The sequence below is a fragment of the Littorina saxatilis genome, linkage group LG12 (assembly GCF_037325665.1).
Source record: "Littorina saxatilis isolate snail1 linkage group LG12, US_GU_Lsax_2.0, whole genome shotgun sequence".
NCBI lineage: Eukaryota > Metazoa > Mollusca > Gastropoda > Littorinimorpha > Littorinidae > Littorina > Littorina saxatilis.
The window spans coordinates 52,691,230-52,708,679 of record NC_090256.1 but is presented as its reverse complement, the minus strand read 5'-3'; the positions used below and the strand labels follow the sequence as shown (position 1 = coordinate 52,708,679).

The 17,450-nt window shown below is 43.6% G+C and overlaps 1 protein-coding gene across 1 annotated transcript in view; it reads right to left on the bottom strand.

Annotated features, from left to right (window-relative positions):
* The window catches only part of LOC138982227 (protein FAM184A-like), an 80,970-nt gene that overhangs the window by 21,629 nt on the left and 41,891 nt on the right, over positions 1–17,450 (bottom strand). The gene's annotated exons all lie outside the window — the stretch shown is intronic.

Here is a 17,450-nt window from a genome sequence, read left to right as displayed (position 1 = left end):
ACTGATAGACTGAATAGTGTCCAAGAAATATCCAACGTTAAAGTTTTTCGGACGGACGGACGGACGCCGGGACGGACGGACGGACGGACGACTCGGGTGAGTACATAGACTCACTTTTGCTTCGCATGTGAGTCAAAAACTCTTAATTTGGACAGAACACCAACCAAAACCTCTCAATTTGGACAGAACACCAACCAAAAACTCTCAATTTGGACAGAACACCAACCAAAACCACTCAATTTGGACAGAACACCAACCAAAAACTCTCCATTTGGACAGAACACCAACCAAAAACTCTCAATTTGGACAGAACACCAACCAAACAATTTTGGTTGGAAAGGGGTTGGGCAATGAAAGAATTCTCTTAATTCTCAAATAGCATTGATGAGAAAAGCCTGACAACCTAAACAAACAAGAAAGGCTGCTAAAGAAAGAAGCCAAGCTGTTGATGAGTTATCAATATACAATGTATATGTAACAAGATATTGCTCAAGCAGGGAACGGGTGGTAGTGGGGGGAATCGTTGGACCAGAGAAGAGAGGACTTGGGGTTTGAGGACGGAGAAGGTGGAAGATAGGAGGAAAGAAAGGGGGGGGGGGACAAGGGGGGGGGGGGGGGGGGGAGAAATAAGGGCACTTCAGCTGACGAGGGTCAACCAGGCACTTGAGATGCTCACAAAGGGAGGTAAGTAGAGAGCAGAAGAGTTAGACAACTCTTGCTGGCAGGCAAGCAGGCAAAGAGAAGAGAAGAGAATAGTGCCTTGAGAGGAAGGGCATCTCTGAAGCTGAAGGTTTGCGCTAAGAACAGGAAGTTCACGGCGTCGACAATGGCAAACACTCGGCACTGGAGGCCCCACCCCTCCCCTGGCCGTGCAAAACAACACATCTCCTCTCCTTGCCTCTGGTCACAAGACTGAAGGGGGCAGGAGAGGGTGAAGTTCTTCTGGCCTTCGTAAAGCTTGGAGGCTTTCGAGAAGGGAGGTAAGAAGCGTGGAAGGACACACCCACACACATACACACACATACACACGCACACACACACATTACAAAGTTCCTATAAGGAGGGTGGGTGGGTAATAAAAACCCAAGGACAAAAACAATGGGAGTTTGTATCAAAACGCTTACAGCTAAGTCTCTTGACCACACTACTTTATCGTCAGTAACTGTCGTCGCGTGGGCACAGATGACAGGAAGGCACCAAGGTCGCATGATCAGCACGGCTTGGGAACGAGACAAGCCATTGTGTAAAAAGGTCTGACAGATGTGCATGATTCCCTCGCGAAAGTCCACGAATTGAAGTCCCCTGGCAATGAATCATTGCTGTTTTCCTAACTTTGTCTTTTCTTCTTCTTCTTTTTGCTTTGTTTTGGCGAGAGAAAGAGAGAGAGAGAGAGAGAGAGAGAGAGAGAGAGAGAGAGAGAGAGGGAGAGAGATTCCAAAGCTAGTATCTCGCTTTCTTCTATCTCATGTAGCTGCCACCTGTATCGTCTAGAAACAATGCTGAGACTGAGCCACATTATCACAGACAATTCAATGGCTCATGCCAAGATAAGCTTCACTCCTATGAACCCCTGTGCAACAGACCTTTTCATCATGTCACCTGCCTACCTTGAACTCCCCTACCCCCATCCCCATCAGGTAGGAGATCATACAATTTAACCAAAAGTCAGAAAGAACCCCTCATGCACCCCACCCATACCCCCGGAACATTAAACGAACGTCCTGTATTATCGTTCAATCTGGTGCAACGTGGGGATCTCAAGAATGCTTTAAAAATGTCGGGGGGGGGGGGGGGACCATGCGGACTGCCCATTGCTCGATGGCAGGTGAAAATGGGATAGGGCAGCGCCTACAGTACCCAGCACCTGTCCCCATACAGAAAGGCACCAGGCATCGACTATGGAGAGAACACAAAGTCTCTGGAGGCACCTGTAAGTATGGGAGAAGGCCCATTACCATTCTACTACCATGATAAATCGTTTCAGTCACAAAGCTCGAGGCTTGGTAATTCTCCTATCGGGTACCGTCAGATACCGGTATCTATGACACAGTGTGAGTGGGGGCGAGTGATGAGACAGGGTGGAGTACTGGGGTGTTTGGGTAGGGGGGGGGGGGGGGAATGGAGTTGTGAGGGTGGGAGAATGGGGGTTGAGGGTAACAGAGTTTAACTCGGGACGGAGGGGGGGGGGGAGTGTGGGAGAGGTCGAGCTTGACACTGAATGTCTAAAGGTTAGGCAGACACTTTGATGGAGAACCCCCCACGAAACAAAGACCGGAAACCGCCATGTCAGAGAGAGAAAAAAGAAACTTTCTGCCATCACAACAACAATATTCTGACATTTAAAAGGAAGGCTGGATTCTACAGGGAGTTGAAGGACACACTGACAGACACGCACGCACGCACGCGCTTGCGCACACACCACAAACATGCACGCACACACACACACATCACGCCTCCTCCTATGTGCCTGTTGCTCTTCTTGACATTAAAATGCAGTAAGCTGTTGGTTATTTGGCAGAGACGTCCTTGTTGTATCACAACTCACTTCGGCCTATGTTTATACGGAGACTCAAGCTTCTATGGGCGTGGTCTGGATGTTAAAAAATCAGCCGTTTGGAAACTTGTGCAGTCGACTTGACTACCTCGAAAACCTGAATCTCTCGCTCTATCTCTCACTTCATAACTTCATCGACGCCCCCCCCCCCCCCTCCGCACCCTTAATCTCGTAAATCGAAAACTACGATGATCAAAGAAAAAAGTGTTTATTGTCAACCGTTGATCAAAGGAAACACTGTTTATTGTCAGAAAGACAAAGAAAAAAGCCTGGGCCTCGACGATGACATTTATATGTGTATATAATCACTGAGCCTCACTAAGTGTAAACAAGTGTGACACATCTTTTCCATAATTCATTTTTCTCGAACACTGAAGAGCTAAGAACAAGGTCACCTGACAACATCGCGTGAATAAACGAGAGCTGACGATGGTTTAACTCGCTAAATGGATTGGCTGAAAGAGACATTCCAGCTGATTTAAACTTACGACACAACCTGTCAGCACGGTGCACGCATGCATGCATGACCGCGTTTCCGTTGCCCCACGAGTGCACACACAAAAACAATCGGTATCGTAAGCTTGAACAAAACGCTTGTGCCAAGCGTTCCGCAGATGCCACACACACAAAAAAGAGTAGCGTAGAGGATACGTGCAGGAACACACAAAAATGCGAAAGATTGGCAACAAAACTGAGTGCATACACACTAAAAGAGATTGGTTGTTGGTTTGTCATGTCCCTCCAACCTATCTGGCTATTCGGGACTGAACAGAGTGAGGAAGAGGGAGATAGAAAGAAAGAGAGAATTTATGACTGTTGAATATATGGTTTAGGTATACTTCTGGGAGAGAGAGAGAGAGAGAGAGAGAGAGAGAGAGAGAGAGAGAGAGAGAGAGAGAGAGAGAGAGAGAGAGAGAGAGAGAGAGAGAGAGAGAGAACGAACGAACGAACGAACGAACTTTATTACTCAAGGATGGAGATTTTAGGCTCACGCCTAGTCTTACAATCTGTCCCTGCTAAACTAAGACATAAAGATAAAGACAATAAAAGGACAATTGTCAATCGCAATCATACAGTATTACTAACTACAACATTACCTATACGACTACATAATGCATAATAGAACATTGAAATGTACATGTATGTCAAGATAATACAAAGGAAAAGAAAATTCGACTCGCACACACACGCGCGCCGCATGCCTGCAATCACGTTCGCACTCAATACAACACACACACTCACACAAACACACACACACATACATACACACACACGCACACACACTCACACACACACACGCACACACACACACATACATACATACATACACACACACACACACACTGCACATATGCGCACACACACATACACACACGCACACACACACATACACAGAGAGAGAGAGAGAGAGAGAGAGAGAGAGAGAGAGCGAGAGCGAGAGCGAGAGAGCGAGAGAGACAGGGAGACAGAGAGAGACAGAGAGAGAGACAGAGAGAGAGACAGAGAGAGAGAGAGACAGAGACAGAGATAGACAGAGAGAGATAGAGAGAGATAGACAGAGAGATAGACAGAGAGATATAGACAGAGAGATAGACAGAGAGATAGAGAGAACACTCTCGACACCGGCAGAAGTTGTCAGGAAAGTGGCATGACCAAACGCTTCAAAACACTGAATCTACGAGCAATTTTCTTTCCGCCCGATGGGCCCGGCGATAATTGAAAGCGCAAAAAAGCATGAAATACATCCAGAGAGTCTCAGCCTTACTGGCTGCTATAATAAATCCCTGCGCCTTGAATATGTGCGCGATATAAATTGCATAAAAAAAAATTAAACAAAATCCCTGCGCTTAGAACTGTACCCACGGAATACGCGCGATATAAGCCTCATATTGATTGATTGATTATGCGGTTTGCATCCGAAGTGCCCAACACACAACAATCACAAGTACAGTACAAGACACCGCTTCATCACTTCATTGCCGCGGAATTAATGTGCCGGTCTTCTGGCTCCGTCGTTACGACAGAATAGTGTCATTTTATTGGTCAGAAGTAGTTCTCAGGAAATATATTTCAAACAGAAATGTATTTGTGTTAGTTTGACAATTCATTGAATTTGATCAAACCTTTAATGTCACTAAGCTGTTGAGCAATCCCTTACCAGTCGGTTAGAGCACTGCTGGCACTGAGTATTTTTGTCAGCCCTTAGCTGAGCATCAAGTCCATGCAGTCACGGCGAGATCCATTCAGCCACTGTAGCTGATTCTAAGGCAAAAAAAAAAAGTCTGTTTACGGTATCCCGACCGACCCTATTTTTTCGCGCGACCCTAGATTTTATTTTTGCATTTGGGGAAAAAAAAGTCTTTGTTTTTTGGCAAAATAACTTAAAAATATGGTTTTTGGGAGAAAAAAAACCAAGAAAAAAAAACATCCCGACCTACCGACCCCATTTTTATATTTAGTCAAGTTTTGACTAAATATTTTAACATCGAGGGGGAATCGAAACGAGGGTCGTGGTGTATGTGCGTGTGTGTGTGTGTGTGTGTGTGTCGATCTGTGTGTGTGTGTGTGTGTGTGTGTGTGTAGAGCGATTCAGACTAAACTACTGGACCGATCTTTATGAAATTTGACATGAGAGTTCCTGGGTATGAAATCCCCGAACGTTTTTTTCATTTTTTGGATAAATGTCTTTGATGACGTCATATCCGGCTTTTCGTGAAAGTTGAGGCGGCACTGTCACGCCCTCATTTTTCAACCAAATTGGTTGAAATTTTGGTCAAGTAATCTTCGACGAAGCCCGGACTTCGGTATTGCATTTCAGCTTGGTGGCTTAAAAATTAATTAATGACTTTGGTCATTAAAAATCAGAAAATTGTAAAAAAAAATAAAAATTTATAAAACGATCCAAATTTACGTTTATCTTATTCTCCATCATTTGCTGATTCCAAAAACATATAAATATGTTATATTCGGATTAAAAACAAGCTCTGAAAATTAAAAATATAAAAATTATTATCAAAATTAAATTGTCCAAATCAATTTAAAAAACACTTTCATCTTATTCCTTGTCGGTTCCTGATTCCAAAAACATATAGATATGATATGTTTGGATTAAAAACACGCTCAGAAAGTTAAAACAAAGAGAGGTACAGAAAAGCGTGCTATCCTTCTTAGCGCAACTACTACCCCGCTCTTCTTGTCAATTTCACTGCCTTTGCCATGAGCGGTGGACTGACCGATGCTACGAGTATACGGTCTTGCTGAAAAATGGCATTGCGTTCAGTTTCATTCTGTGAGTTCGACAGCTACTTGACTAAATATTGTATTTTCGCCTTACGCGACTTGTTTTGGCCTATGTTACCGAAAACAGACTTTTTTGGGGGGCCTAAATTAAACCATGTATTACTGGTCCGAACACCGGCACGGTTGGCCTAGTGGTAAGGCGTCCGCCCCGTGATCGGGAGGTAGTGGGTTCGTACCCCGGCCGGGTCATACCTAAGACTTTAAATTTGGCAATCTAGTGGCTGCTCCGCCTGGCGTCTGGCATTATGGGGTTAGTGCTAGGACTGGTTGGTCCGGTGTCAGAATAATGTGACTGGGTGAGACATGAAGCCTGTGCTGCGACTTCTGTCTTGTGTGTGGCGCACGTTATATGTCAAAGCAGCACCGCCCTGATATGGCCCTTCGAGGTCGGCTGGGCAAACAAACAAACAAACAAACAAACTGGTCCGAACAACCTACAAATCAGCCACGTAAGCAACCTCGATAGCCACTCTAATTCATCCAAACAACAAATGATCTTACAGCAACGATTTAGCCATAATTATCTCACAGAAATTCCTGTAATTTCTTTTGCGTGCCAGGTCAATGCATTGCTTCGTTGAAAAAAATTGCAGCGATTTATTTCATATGTAATTTTCTTATGCTGACTATATTAAAACGTTTTATGTTTGCTCATGGTTAATCTCTAGTGAACGCTGACAAGAAATCAAGGACTGAGGTACACACATACAAACACCCTACCCCCTCTCTCTCTCTTCTCTCTCTCTCTCTCTCTCTCTCTCTCTCTCTCTCTCTCTCTCTCTCTCTCTCTCTCTCTCTCTCTCTCTCTCTCTCTTGGGGAAGGGGGGGGGGGAGGGAGATACTGACTATAAATCATATCATGCGCTCCTGGCTCAATCATCTCAAGAAACAAACGCGCAACAAAACTGACACGTCGCACCAGCCCACGGACAGCATACTCACATAGTCACTACTGTTCACTTTCCAGTATATGCAACCACCTTCATTCGGGTGCAATAGAAATGCAAACAAGTCGCGTAAGGCGAAAATACAATATTTAGTCAAGTAGCTGTCGAACTCACAGAATGAAACTGAACGCAATGCCATTTTACTCGTAGCATCGTCAGGCCACCGCTCATGGCAAAGGCAGTGAAATTGACAAGAAGAGCGGGGTAGTAGTTGCGCTAAGAAGGATAGCACGCTTTTCTGTACCTCTCTTTGTTTTAACTTTCTGAGCGTGTTTTTAATCCAAACATATCATATCTATATGTTTTTGGAATCAGGAACCGACAAGGAATAAGATGAAAGTGTTTTTAAATTGATTTGGACAATTTAATTTTGATAATAATTTTTATATATTTAATTTTCAGAGCTTGTTTTTAATCGGAATATAACATATTTATATGTTTTTGGAATCAGCAAATGATGGAGAATAAGATAAACGTAAATTTGGATCGTTTTATAAATTTTTAATTTTTTTTACAATTTTCCGATTTTTAATGACCAAAGTCATTAATTAATTTTTAAGCCACCAAGCTGAAATGCAATACCGAACCCCGGGCTTCGTCGAAGATTACTTGACCAAAATGTGAACCAATTTGGTTGAAAAATGAGGGCGTGACAGTGCCGCCTCAACTTTCACGAAAAGCCGGATATGACGTCATCAAAGACATTTATCCAAAAAATGAAAAAAACGTTCGGGGATTTCATACCCAGGAACTCTCATGTCAAATTTCATAAAGATCGGTCCAGTAGTTTAGTCTGAATCGCTCTACACACACACACACACACACACACACACACACACACACACACACACACACGCACGCACGCACACACGCACGCACATACACCACGACCCTCGTTTCGATTCCCCCTCGATGTTAAAATATTTAGTCAAAACTTGACTAAATATAAAAAGGGTCTGATTCTGATACAGTCGCAGAGCCCCGCCAAAAAAAACCCACACACACACACAAAAAGTCGAAGAAGCTGCGCTCTCATTCTGAAGTCAACCCTAAAGATCTTCCGCAGCCAAAGATACCACACCAAAAACAAAAGCATGCTTTATTTAAAAGCCCCATTTAACTCGCCGAATTATCGCCACCAATCGGACAGAGCGGGGTAAACACAGACACTGGGGAGTTGGCAGACAATACTGGTTACCACACTTGACACAACAAGGCGAGGTATTTAAAAGAAAAGTTTGAGTTACAGCAGGGCTCTTGTGCGCAAAGAAAGCGAGGGAGATAATTGCTGACAAAGAGAGTCTTTCACTGAGCACTGAACATTTCGCTTGTCTCTTCTGCCGGCGGGGAAGACGAGCCACCCAAGAACGATTAGATTAGCACATTGTCTCAGGTAAACTGACTTGCTGGGGTTGCTTTTTTCTGTTTGGAGCCAAAAGAGACGTCTGGTGATTTAGGATTAGATGGAGACAATTCACTTACAGGTAGAGGGGGGAGTCTCTCCTTGCCTGGTGCCAGAGTAAGAATTGCTGTGTCATCATTCGAACTATCAAACATTAACATTAACAGATTAGAAACTCAAACAAAGATTGTTTTTCTCCACAGATTGAACACAAAGCTGTTTGTTCACAGGTTGGTCAACACATTGCCTTCGTGCTGTAAGACACAAAACGGGTTCCTTTGGCACGAGTTCTACCCAAAACCAAGGTCACAATTACAGTGACAAGCATAGACCAAGAAAACAGCCTGATAATGAACAAAATGATGTTTGTTGCCAGATTGGACAAACAATTTTTTCTCAGACGTATAAAACAATACTTCTGTTGTGATTTCTGTTTGGAACCAGCCAGACAAGATGTATGCAGAACCACCATCAAGTTCCGAGGGACAAAAATGTGGTCTGTTAACAGCTTGGAGAGAAAAAAAAGTTATAACAGGTTCAACATACACTTTCTTTTCACTTTCAAGACGGAAGGGGTTTCTCAAAAGGATTACCGCCAAGGATTCGAATGACGTTGGTCTCCGGATGGAAACTGAAAAAGTTGCACGCGAATGCGCCAGTCGAAAACAAAAGGTGTCTGTCAATATCAGTTTGAGCTGTTCAGCAGAGATGTAATGTTTTTTTTAAAACTTTCTGTAAATGCCAGAACTAGAATGACGTCAAACTGCAAAAAAGGCTATAAAACAGATCAACCGATCGGACACCAAGATACTGTTTTATTCTGAGCTTTAACGATACCGTTATGTGAGTATGATGAAGTAAAAGTCAGACCACGAGAATTTCAGGAGATATAATTATTCTGGACTCTTAAAATATTTTAACTGGCAAAGCACAGACATGTGTGTAAGCTTACAATCGTGCAACACATACGAGCATGACTCTCCTGAAAATAAACAAGAAATACCACACCGCTACTCAATGGATATCTAACTTTGTGCTCTTTTGCCAAGCGCCGGTTGTTTGTTTGTTAAGTCCCGTGCATGTGCCATATGTATAAACTGTGAGAACTTGAACTAACTTCCTCTTTGCATCTGATCTGCTTTGATGTTCATAGTTTCTCTTTGATTCGCTTTCTGGTCTCTTTGAACACAGACAAACAAAATGTTGGACACAAACGCTCAGCAATGTAATTTCTCTTTTAGAGATTAATAAAGTTATTGTATTGTATTGTATTGTATTGTATTGTAACCCAAAACCACAGGGCCCTTTGCTCTTGTTATGAAGATGATAGATAACACACACACACACGCGCGCGCGGGCGCGCGCGGGCGCGCAGAGAGAGAGAGAGAGAGAGAGAGGGGGGGAGGGGGAGGGAGGAGAGAGAGGGAGAGAGACAGAGAGAGTGAGGGAGGGAGAGAGATAGAGATAGAGATAGAGAGAGAGAGAGAGAGGGAGGGAAGGAGAGAGGGAGGGAAGGAGAGAGAGAGAGAGAGAGAGAGAGAGATGGGGGGGGGGGGGAGAGAGAGAGAGAGAGAGAGAGAGAGAGAGAGAGAGAGAGAGAGAGAGAGAGAGAGAGAGAGCGCAGACAAATTGACCCCCTTTTGGTTATTCCCATTCTTACCCCTTCCGTGGAATCCCCTACTTCAAGACATCAAAAAATCTGACAAAAACTGGCCTTAAAAGAAGGTACATATATAATCTAAAAATGTTCTAGAAATCCACCCCTCTAGCCTTAAAAAAAGAGGTGCATGTGGTCTTAAAATGTTCCAGAAGTACACCCTTTCACGTCCTCCAGCCAAGAAGACAATTATGAGCGCAAGTCATTCACCGAATCGCACTATAACCCCACGGGTATGAACCAAGTACAACAACACATTTTGCTGGCTACTCGTCAGTACAAACACACACACACACACACACACACACACACACACACACACACACACACACACACACACACAAACCCGCAAGAAAGAATGTGAAAATGGACGTCAGCACAGTCTATGATTATTCAGACAAGGGAATTGGGATGCAGTAAAAACTGATCTGACCGTGACCTTCGACTCCCAGATAATTCAGAAGCTCTGGGCAATGAATAATACAATTACTCTGAAATTGTACCCCCTGGGGCTCACACATAGCGTATGATTTCAATCAATAGAAATTCATTCATTATTAACATTTTTCCTTCTGGAAAATAATCTTGTGTGTGAATGTAATCCCAAAACCAAGGTATACAGAACAGCGCTGAGAAGGGTGCATTCAGTAAACGAACAGGCAATAAAATCCCAGCACCTGGGGCACTTAGGCCATCATTAAGTAGGCAGGAGGTCAGGCACAAAAAAAAAGATGAGTTCCCAACAGGTTTTCTCTCGTGCCAGAGGCCCGGCACTCCAGATAGTAAATGCCAGTATTTATGCAAGCACTGAGGGTGTCTGCTACACCCATGCCGCGTGTCCAGGCGTTTTCGAAGAATAATGAACTGAATATCTCCCCGTCTCAAGATAAACTTGACCTTGCAACGAGGGTCTGTGCACAAGGATTGTAAACGGGCGTGAACTTCACTTTTTGACTGAATCTGCACTGAGCAAGGCCAACCACAGACAGACAGACAGACAGGCAGACTTAGAGACAGACAGAGATAGACAGACAGACAGGCAGACAGACAGACAGACAGACAGACAGACAGACAGACAGACAGACAGACAGACAGACAGACAGACAGACAGACAGATATCGACAGAATAACAGACAGACACAACGAAAGACAAATAGACAGAAAGACAAGCAGACGAAAAGAAAGGCATACCGACAAGGAACAATTAACCAGATGTGTCTCAGCACAAGCATACATTTCCAGCTTCGTGCTTTAATAGAAAAACACAAATACGTCTCTGCAGGATATCACTGAACTTCAACAGTCCCGAAGAGACCGTTTGGACATTAGAGGACGGAGATCCTATCAGTCAGTTTCAAAGGAAGTAACCTTTTTACATTTAGTCAAGTTTTGACTTGAACTACAAACTACAAACGCCAGTCTTCGGACTGAAGCTTTCATTATTTCCGGAAGAAACAGAAGGGAATACTGACAGGCAGATATTATAATTAAATGTAAGACAGACGTTTGTCAAATAAACCCTTTGATTCACAGATGGTCAGAGATGCAAGTCAAGCCTCAGCAGTCTGAGGAAGCACTCGGCGTAAGGCGGGCAGAAGAAACGACCGTGTTGAGCTAATGTTCAGTATGTCATTCAGTGCGAGACGAACGGGGGTAAAGTTACTCGGCAAGAGAACCTAAAATTGTGTACCCAAACAAAGCGGGGAATGTGTTGGAACATAGACAATGCTGAATAAACATGCCTGGAGATTTTAACACTTCAAAGCCCCCCTGAGCTTCGCTGAGATGGCTCTGAGTTTTGCTGAGATGGCTCTGAGCTTCGCTGAGATGGCTCTATGATGCGCACTCCGGGAGGTAACAATGCACATGAAAGTGTTCCTAGCTGATTATTGCGAGAGCTGTACGTTAGTGAAGCAGAAGGGGTCTATATCGACTTAAACTGGGTTAATTCCATGTGGGTGCACTTCCTATCGGCGTTCTTCTTGTATAAAGGGAATGCACCCATGATTTGTTCCTGTAGCGTTTTGCGAATCTCGCTGAGAGTCACGTGATGTCTAGCCACATCGGTAAAATTTGATATTTTTCGATCCTTTTTTTATTTTTTAAAGGAGCTTCGATTCAGTGTAGCATATTTAGATGAAGAAATGAGAAAATCTATCAAATCCTCCTGTCGAAACACATTTTGGGTGTCACAAGGGAAGCAACGCTGAGATGAATCACGCACTTGGCGCGTGATTGACCAGGGTCGTACTTTCCCACAGAGAATGGACCCGGGTGCATTCCCTGTTTGCAGGAAAAACGCAAAAAGGGAATGCACCCACTTTTGGTCGACTTAGACCCCTTCTGCGTTAGGTAATAAGAATAAGAATAAGAATACTTTATTATTCCATAGAGAAATTCAGGCGTGGTACATAACAATAATACAAACAGGACATTGTTTTTTACATAAGACATATAGCACTATATAACAGGGCAGGTTATAAACACACCTCCCACATACCTTTCTGGCCATTCCTTGCATTGTGCTTACGCATTCAGTCATGAACACATCCATGTCCCACTTACACATCGCACACATGGACATTCTTATACGCTCAACTTACCCATTCACACATGGACATTCGACCACGCTCCACTTACACATTCTTATACGCTCCACTTACACATTCACACATGGGCATTCTTATATGCTCCACTTACACATTCCCACATGGACATTCGACTACGCCCACTTACACATTCACACATGGACATCTTTAAAGCACTGCGCTTACATATTCTCGCACACCTACGCGTATAACGGACTATGGCTAAACATCATTGCAAAAAATCATAGCATACAATATATCACAGAAAAAAATACGGACGTACATAAAACCAATACTTACATGTACATTACATAGGTTGGCAGTGGTATCGTGTGTGGAACAAGAGTAGGCTAATGCGAGAGGTGTACAATATTGCAGATACACACGTATGCACCTATCTGTGTGTGAAACAAACATGACTCTAAAGACTGAGTGTCACTTTAGAATTATGGCATGTTATGACAAAGAACAAAGTTGAAGTTATAGCATCATGATATACACGCGTATGCACAGATGTGTGTGTGTGTGTGTGTGTGTGTGTGTGTGTGTGTGTGTGTGTGTGTGTGTGTGTGTGTGTATTAAACATGACTCTTCAAGTCGTGTGTGGCTTCTGCAAAATGATAGCATGTTATGACAAAGAACAGAGGTAGTATTCAGGTGCGAACCTATCATCCACCTCAACAAGCATAAAACCATCTACGCTGACACGCGTGCGCATCAGTGCACAATCAGACTGGTTGGAAAAAGACAGACAGAAAGACACAGAAAGACAAACACAGTCAGAAAAACAGACAGATAGGTACACAGACACAGACACGTTGACACATACAAAATAATACTTGAAGAAAGTAATAGTACCAACGCGTGCACATAAAATCCGTCCGCCAAAATCACTCTTCTCTCTCTCTCTCTCTCTCTACCCTTGCGCCAGTGGGTTGGGGATGAGGGGGACGGAGTGGAGGAAAAAGGGGGGGGGGGGGTTGTTGGGGTGTGTTGTGAAGGGGGAGGGGGGGTGCTGAATGATTTATTGTACTTAGGCTACAGACCAATATATATATATATGGGTTGTTCTCTGGAGTTGGGTACCACAGAGGGTCATCGGATTGAAATAATAAGTTTGACAGTTTTGTTCGTTACTACGCTTCTTTATGTGTTTCTGAATGTTGCTTGATGATGTTAAAGCTATTAGTATTAAACAATATTTTTACTAAAAAAAAGAACGCTTTGTCTATTCGTAATTTGGGCAAATACGTCTGATCGAGAGGCCAAAATAACGGGTAATTTGTGACATGCTGTTGGATGAAGCAATAACTAGGTCGTACGGAATGAAAGAAACACGAAAAAGCCCATCAACAGTTTGTAACTCAACATAAACGCATGCGTTTTCAGTAGAATGAGTACTGCTTGCAGAAGATCAACACAATCTGAAATATTAACCATAGTTGTATGTGGTCAACTTTGTAACGTGTCGTTTCACAGCAGCCCAAACTTCATTTGCACAACACAGACCCACTCATCACAAACGCACGACTATTTGATGGCCGCAAGAGCGGTCATCTATTGGAATGCATTCGGAGAGGTGACATGTCTCGTTTTGTTACCGTTCTCACGAGGTCAGTTACAGTTTTCTTTCTCTCTCTCTCTCTCTCTCTCTCTCTCTCTCTCTCTCTCTCTCTGTCCCCCTCCGAGTCTCTCCGCTTCTGTCTTTCTATGTCTGTCTCTGTCTATATGTGTGTCTCTCTCTCTCTCTCTCGCTCTCGCTCTCTCGCTCTCGCTCTCTCTCTCTCTCTCTCTCATCCGACTCCTGGCACACAGGTCAAAGCAGAGGTTAACTTGAGTGCACGTGTACCTAGCAGGAGGGGGGTGATTCGGGTCAGAAGTGGGGTAAAGCACTTTGGTCTTCAGTCTTTGGGTTATAGCTTTCCGAGTGGAGAAGACGCCAACATGAAATTGCACTATGCTCTACTATTTATTGTTCTTGTCTATCGGACACGAAGAAGGGAAGCTACAATCGCCCCAGGCCATATATACTCTTTGTTTCCTGAGCCTGGACCATTGAGACGGTTACCTCATAGATCTGTTCATTCTTCAGTTTGTCGGTGTCAAAAGTTATACCCCCATTCCACACAACCGTTCTTTGTCCCGTTCCCGTACCAACCAAGGAATGCTGCCACAACAATGGAACGCTGCGCAAACGGCCGTTTTTTGGCATCTTTCAGCAGCGTCTGACCATAGTGGCAGCTGTCCTTGGTCGGTAAGGGAACGGGACCTAGAACGGATGTGTGGAATGCGGGTATGACAACTCAGTGTGTGAGAGCGCTAGCGTTGCGTTACCATTGTTTTAAGTTCCTTTAACGATCCAAGCGTTCCGTTACCGATGGGTTGAGGTTCCATTACCGTTCATTCTGATCGGGAGGGGAACGGCTAAATATTTGAACATGCAGCCCAAACTCAGCCGTCCCTACCGACCCCACCGTTCAAAGCAGTTCCGTTAACGATCAGTTACGTTCATTGCGGTTCTGTCCCGATCCCTCCCGTGCCCGCACCGTTCCTTAGTCGGTACGGGAACGGGACCTAGAACGGTTGTGTGGAAAGGGGGTATAACTTGAGACTCGACCACTTGGCTTATGGTGGAGACAGCTGAAAGATCTCTGGATATAATTGAAGAGGAGTAGTCTTCCTTTTAGAAAATGACATTGTGTACTCTGCCTTGCAGATTACAAATGTGTGCTGTTGGGGTTGAGCATTTTGAGGATTTCTTTTATCTCTCTTTTTCTGACACCCTTGATTTAACGTAATTTTTACAGGACAGTTTTTTTCCTTTCAGTTATAAGTTGTAGTAGTTTGACCTTATTGTTTTAAGACAAGTAGAGCTCGCTCACCAGTAGCAAAGACTCACTCAGTCCGTCAGTGTGCCTGAGTGTTTGTGATGGGGGGGGGGGGGGAGGGGGGCTCTCTCGTGACCGGCCATCTGCACTGTACGGACAGGTTTGCTCTGGCCCAAGGGTGTCCGTTCATGAGAGGGACTGCTGTAACAGCAAAACTAGTGTGAAACATAAGTAATCAATTTATCCACTTGACTATATTCACAACAGGGACCTATCACTCTTCTTTGCATGTTTTTATGCCTACGGATTTTCAAATACTCTGCAACACATGTAACCCAAATTCAACATGTGCCCGTACAATACCGCTTCTTTTATGAAAACATTGCTTCGGCCATGTTGATTTTAATCAACCAATTTTCTTGTTTTGCCTGTCACTAGTTTAGCACACTTCGTAACACGCGTATAGAACGCAAGAAAAAAGCAAATAACGTACACAGTTTTTGCAATCTGTCCATTTAAAACCGTCAGGGCATTTGGTTTCCCCTTTTTACATTTAGTCAAGTTTTGACTAAATGTTTTAACATAGAGGGGGAATCGAGACGAGGGTCGTGGTGTATGTGTGTGTGTGTGTCTGTGTGTGTGTGTAGAGCGATTCAGACTAAACTACTGGACCGATCTTTATAAAATTGACATGAGAGTTAATGGGTATGATATCCCCGGACGTTTTTTTTCATTTTTTCGATAAATACCTTTGATGACGTCATATCCGGCTTTTTGTAAAAGTTGAGGCGGCACTGTCACACCCTCATTTTCCTATTAAATTGATTGACATTTTGGCAAAGCAATCTTCGACGAAGGCAGGGGTTTGGTATTGCATTTCAGCTTGGTGGCTTAAAAACTAATGAGAGAGTTTGGTCATTAAAAATCAGAAACTTAATTAAAATTATTTTTTATTAAACGATCCAAAAACAATTTCATCTTATTCTTCGTCATTTTCTGATTCCAAAAACATATACATATGTTATATTTGGATTAAAAACAATCTCTGAAAAATAAAAATATAAAAATTATGATCAAAATTAAATTTCCGAAATCGATTTAAAAACAATTTCATCTTATTCCTTGTCGGTTCCTGATTCCAAAAACATATAGATATGATATGTTTGGATTAAAAACACGCTCAGAAAGTTAAAACGAAGAGAGGCACAGAAAAGCGTGCTATGCAGCACAGCGAAACCACTACCGCGCTAAACAGGCTCGTCAGTTTCACTCCGTTTTGCACAAGCGGCGGACTACGGTCATTGTAAAAAAAATGCAGTGCGTTCAGTTTCATTCTGTGAGTTCCACAGCTTGACTAAATGTAGTAATTTCGCCTTACGCGACTTGTTCCTGTTACGATGTTATTGATGTGTGTCCTGTTATTTTAATCAAAATGATTTTGTATCGAACTTCTTTTGTACTAAACTACACAGCATTCTTGCGGAAGGATATATTTGCACCCGTTGTACAGTTGCGTGGTAACGTCGCCACTAGCCGACGGTTTGAAGTTTCCTTTCTCATCTGCTCGCTCATGTTACGATGTTATTTTGACCATTCGTTGCTGCGCTAATGGTAAGATTTTTGTTCAAGTTCACGAAATAGCTTTATTTACATATTTTTATGCTCAAAGTGTCCTAAAGATAATATGAACACACATTGCCGTTGAAATTGAAGTTAGTTCAGTTTTTGACTCCCATGTCACAGTTTGGTACCTAGCTCCGGAGAACAACCCATATCACACACACACACACCATGGGTGACAGGGGTGGGGTCAGAGAGAGAGAGAGAGAGAGAGAGAGAGAGAGAGAGAGAGAGAGAGAGAGAGAGAGAGAGAGAGAGAGAGAGAGAGAGAGAGAGAGTCTTGCGTATTTTCGTATCCGTGCACATACTTGCATGCGCGCTACATTGTGTACGCATTCTTCGATCTGTGCGTGCGTGCGCGCCCTTCTCTCTCGCTCTGTGCGTGTGCGTACTTGCATGCGTGCGTAAAACAGACACACAGAGAGACAGAGAAAGGGGGGGGGGGGGGGGGAAGGGGGGAGTGGTAGAGTTAGGGGGTACAGCTGAGTGGCAGTTTCAGTCTCACGAGGGCCACGCCCCCCAGCATCCCTGGCATCCTTTATAATACAAGTGGC